The following is a 6161-nucleotide window of genomic DNA, read 5'->3' on the forward strand; positions in this document are numbered from 1 at the left end:
TTCCATCCCTTGGATACTTACAATTGTTTTTGTATCTATTGCAAGAATCTCAACGATTATATATGTTAATAGAAATGATAGTGACTAGAAATAAACAAAGATAAATTTAAGTTAAATAATTTTTTGCTAATAATAGTCAAAAGGGCATGATGATGAGGTCTATCTCATAATGAGACATGACAAAAAATTGTGTCTTCTTCTTGTGCTACATATTTGTTGCGTCTTATGTGAATGATATTGTGCAACTGATGTTATACTGATTGTTAAGTTGAAAAGGTAAAATATTGTATTATACTAATTAATCCCCCTCTTAGTATAATCATGTGCTCAACAACTTATCTTTGGGAAATTTAATGTCAAAGTACTCTCTCCCAATTATCTCACTGAAATATCTTATCACTTCTTAAACTCACATTCAATTTTGCTTGCTCCAATTTTGTAATACTTTCACTATCTATATCCTCTATTAAGATTATTCTCAAATCACATGGGTGATAATGCATAGTATAAGTGGGGCACATGTCCTCTCTTAGCCTCTTTTAGGTTGGGGATGCATCTTTTGATAATTATTTGTTAACTTGTAACTCTTCATTAGGGCTAACATCATTTCTTGTTTTTCCTTCATTATTATTTCTACTGTCTTCTCCTATGTGTCTTCGAATTCTCTAAACTCTAACCTTTCATGATTTCTCTCTTCTTTGTGTCAATGTTTTCTATTAAGAGTAATATTCTATTGGTTAATAATATATATGTTCATAAAATGAGAAGTTTATATCATGAACTTTCAAATCCTTTTGTGACTATAGGAATTGATGTTTCCTAGTTGGGATTGTCCTTCAAAATAGATTCTCTATTATGAGATTTATTAAGAGTCAAGCCTCTATGCCACAATAGTGTTGCTTGTCAATATTTCCAAGTCTCTCATTCTTCCTATGGTTTCAAAATTCCTCAATTGATCCACCCAATTTTGTGTATTTCTTGCTTCTCTTAATGGGTCAATGGTTGTTTTAGTTCTTCTATGTTTATTAGGATTATGTTATTAGATGATTTGATAGATTCCACTTTCTAACTACTTATCAACTCATCCAGAATGACACTAATGCTCTCTAATATTCACAAATGCTTTCTCATGAGCATGCCTCCACTTTTTCAGTCTCTAATAGTATCTCTATTTACTTCCTTTCTCTCATTTTTCTTTCATCTTACATTTCTTTCTCAAGAAAAGTCCTCTTATTTAATCTCTTGCAAACTCATTTTGATTTTAATAATTAGTCTTACCAACCATTATACTTTATTTATGTTAGTGGTCATATATTTTCAAGATCGCCTTTGTTTCCTATGTCATCCCATAGGTGGTTATATACTAATTCATCTCAATAGTTTCCATCACAAAATTTTTGGTTGTTTTCCTTCTTCTATGGTGGCCATAGTTATTTCATTTTACTTCATGTTGTCTTCCTAAACACCAATAATTAAAAACTCAAGGATGTCACCAAATGTTAACATAAAAACCAAATATAAGATTGGTTCAGTTATGTTAGAAGTCGATCTTCACTTTAGTGTGTTCAAAGGAAGGGACTTGAGGTGTATGTACTTAGATGTATCTATTAAAAATAATATATTTCTTCAATACACATGCTTATATACACAACTCAATAGGGTAGGATCTCATATTCTATCTCAAGATCATAAATAATGTCTCATATATTCACCTCATATTATAGTCCTTGATCTTTTCTTATATATTAGATCTCACATTCATCATATTACATATTACACTCTATTGCACTCTATATATATACACATTACATCTTACCTTGTGTGGTACTAGTAATGACTATAAGTAGTTTCCATTGTTGTAGGGACATGTCCCTACCATGTCTCATATTGTTTGAACCTTGAATAGGTTCCACACATTTAGTGTTGTAACTATTTATGTTCTCTTGATGTTTTTCTCTGTGTGGTACTAGATTCATACCTTATTCATCAAGTGTTGGTTGTTAGGATATGTATCATGGACTAAGCTTGTGGAACCCTTAAAAGTTCTAAGTGACTTTTGATATTTCAAGTACCAAATTCATACCTTTTTCATCAAGTATTGAGTGTGGGGATGTGTATTATCAACTTAATGTGTGACATCTTTTTAAATTTTCACAACCCTCTATCAGGTTGTTAGTTTTCAACCTAATACCAAAGTGCATCAAGCTATCCAATAGATTTTCAACCTAGTCAATAAAAGTCACTGATTTTTATCCTTAGCAACAACCTCAACATTGAGAGAGTCCTCAAACTTAAAATTCATGTATATTTTGTTTTCTTATAGTTCTCAAGTGAAAGCACTTCAATTAATGAATGTTGGGATGCTTTATATTTTGTTAGTTGAGTCACAAATGTAGGTCAAACTAGACCCCAGCCGCACAACATGCTCAAAGTAGATTGAACATTGAACTTTGAAGAAGGAACTCAATTGATTTGTTCTTTAGTGCACAACCTTACTTTTGAGAGGGCCTCAAACTTAAAACTGCATTTTTTTTTCTTATAGTCCTCAAGTGGAAGCACTTCAATTAATGAATGTTGAGATGCTTTTGTTGACTTCTCTTTTGTGTTATTTGTCCTTGGTGACAAAACTAATCAGTTGGCACATTGATCTTGGCATGGCACTTTGGTGATTGGCAAATTGATCTTGGTATATGGCATATTCAAATTTGACACACTTGGCTTTGGTATTCTTGTCTCAGTCCTTGACATTCAATGTGTTGATCATGGACAATATTATAATGTTGATCTACTTTCAAATTGATCTTGTTGTGATACTGATCTGATACAACAATTTATATCTTAAACAGGGTGCGGATAAGAGTGAAATCCAATTTCACCCCATATGAGTTATGGTATGGTCATTCAGCTACTATCAGATATTTTTAAATTTTTGGTTGTAAATATTTTATAAAAAAGGATGATGAAAATATTGGCAACTTTTAATATAAATCAGATGAAGGTATCTTTTTAGGATACTCTACACATAGTAAAGCCTATAAATGTTTCAATATAAGGCTAAACAAAATTGTTGAATCTATAAATGTCACATTTGATGAGAAGTTGTTTCTAGATGATAATCATGTGCAGGATGTTGAGGAGGAACCTACATTAGGACTTGACAAGTAACCTGAATTTGCAGAAGTAGATAACACTCAACATGAGGATGCATCAAGCTCTAAAGTAGCAACACCTCTAAATACACCCTCCAGGATTGTTAGCAAGAGGCACCCTCAAAAAAATCTAATTATTGGGGATAAAGATACAGGAATTTTAACCAAAAGAAAAGGTAAACTAGAGGATCAAGCTCAGATTGCTAAACATTTTTGTCTGGTAACCGAATTTGAGCCTAAAACTGTTAATGATGCCTTAAATGATGACTATTGGTTGAAAGCTATGCAGGAAGAAATCAGCTAGATTGAGAAGAATAAAACTTGGGAATTAGTCCCAAGACCTGATGATAAAAATGTCATTGGTGGCAAATGAACTTTTAGAAATAAATTGGATGAATGTGGCAAGGTGGTTTGAAATAAAGCACGTTTTGTGTGCAAAGGGTATTGACAACAGGAAGGTATTGAATTTGGTGAAAATTTTGCACCTGTTGCTCGAATTGAATCTATTAGAATATTCTTAGCATACTCTTGTTTCAAGAATTTTAAGGTTTATCAAATGGATGTTAAAACTGCTTTTTTGAATTGGTATCTTGATGAGGAAGTGTATATGGAGCAGCTTGAAGGGTTTGTTGCAAAAGACAAACTTGATTATGTTTACAGGCTGAAAAAATGCCTTGTATGGTCTTAAACAAGCTCCTAGAGCCTGGTATCCAAGACTAGATTCACATTTGACAACAAATGGTTTAATATGAGGCGGTGTAGACAACAATCTCTATGTCAAAAGGGAAGGTAATGATATTCTGGTTGTAGAAGTATATGTTGATGATATTATCTTTGGAAGCAATAATGATGCTTTATCTAAACAATTTTCAAAAATTATGGAATTAGAATTTGAAATGTCAATGTTAGGTGAACTAACATTCTTTCTTGGCCTTCAAGTTTCTTAACTTGAACATGGAATATTTTTGTCCCAAACAAAATATGCAAAAGACATGTTAAAAAGGTTTCAGATGGTTGATTGTCGTGCAGTAAGCACTCCTATGGCAACTGGCTGTAAACTTTCTTAAGTAGATGAATCTCCTGATGTTGATGTTGATCAAACTAAATATAGGTCTATGATAGGCATTTTATTATACTTAACTTCATCAAGACCTGATTTAATGTAGGCAGTTTGTATGGTTTCTAGATTCCAATCTACTCCTAAATAGTCGCATCTTATAGTTGCTCAAATAATATTTAAGTATATTCAGGGTACTCTTGATTTTGGCCCTTGGTATCCTAGAAATGACAAGTTTACTTTAATGGCTTATACTAATGTTGATTGGGTTGGTTGTCTGGATGACGGAAAAAGCACCAGTGGTGCTGCATTTTTCCTTGGTGATTGTCTTGTGGCATGGCATAGCAAGAAACAAGATTATGTGTCTCTTTCTACAATAGAAGCAAAATATATTGCTGCTACATCTTGTTGTACTCAGCTAGTATGGATGGCTCAAACTCTCTTGGATATGGGTATTATTGTTGACAAACTTATTCCTATATTATGTGATAATACTAGTGCTATAAGGTTGTCCAAAAATCCAATCATGCATTCTTGGATGAAGCACATTGCTATTAAATTACTCTTTCTTCGTGAAAAAGTGTTGGCTAATGAAGTCACTTTGCCATATGTTCCTACTCAAGCACAAGTGGCTGATATTTTTACTAAGCCTTTGGCTTTGTTTGCGATTGGGAGTTGTCTCCCAATCTTTTCTCTCTTAAAGTTCCATCATTGATTTAGGGGGATTTTCTAAGCTCTCTAAGCAGCTTATTGATGCTTCATATGGTTCCTCTTTGCTACTTCATGTTATATCTGCAACTATTTCAGTTTAGTTTTCTTGGTATTCTATAGTCTTCTCTTTGTCCTTGTGACAAAAAAGGGGGAGAAATATTGATTCAGTTGGTGGTACTTTTTGGTTTAGTTGGTGGCATACTTTGTTTCAAATGGCTCAGTTTCTCTTTTGTGCATACTTTGTTTCAGATGGCTCAGTTTTTGCCATCAAGGACAAAGGAGGAGTTTGTTGACTTCTCTTTTGTGTTATTTGTCCTTATGACAAAACTATTCGGTTAGCACATTGATCTTGGCATGGCACTTTGGTGATTGGCAAATTGATCTTGGTATATGGCATATTCAGATTTGACACACTTGGCTTTGGCATTCTTGTCTTAGTCCTTGGCATTCAGAGTGTTGATCATGGACAATATTATAATGTTGAGTTACTTTCAAATTGATCTTATTGTGATATTGATCTTGTTGGCTACATGTGCAGTCACAGAGTAGTTATGTTGATCTTCACAGGTGATATCATCCTTATAGTTGAATCTTCACTGTCTTGTTTTGATACTTGGTTCTACAGTGAGACTTACAGGTGATGACAATTTTGTGCAAAGGTATATTTTGCTTCAACTTACATGCTTGATACTCAGTCATTTTTAATGCTACATTTATATTCATTCTTGAGCTCTATCTTAGCATTCAGTTTTGGGTTCATTCACATAAGCATTTACATGCTTGAGTACTTTACGTATATGACAACATTTCCATATTCATTTTATGAATACAACTAAAGGAGAAATACTTTGGTAATCTCATTGACACATAATGAACATTGTGTTCAAGGTTCACAATGTATCACCGACACTTAGAATTCATTTATATATTGGGTCCATCATTATATTACAGTGCACATTATTATACTGTTAAAGTGCATATTCTTTATTGCACTTGACCAATCATATAACATAGTATCATGCTCAAGCTCAAATGTTTTAAGCACTAATCTATCGACTATAGGACATTATATATCATGTTCCACGAGCTCAAAATAGTTAAGTGTCAACGCTTTAGTTGACTTGCTCTATATTTTTTTTTATGAATCAGCTTTCAGGTAAGGTAAACATCGACTTATATTGGGAGTCGATATGTTAAATTGGCATTCAACATTTACATTCGGTCTTTTTGACTTGGACAACGCT

The sequence above is a fragment of the Cryptomeria japonica genome, chromosome 5 (genome assembly GCF_030272615.1).
Source record: "Cryptomeria japonica chromosome 5, Sugi_1.0, whole genome shotgun sequence".
NCBI lineage: Eukaryota > Viridiplantae > Streptophyta > Pinopsida > Cupressales > Cupressaceae > Cryptomeria > Cryptomeria japonica.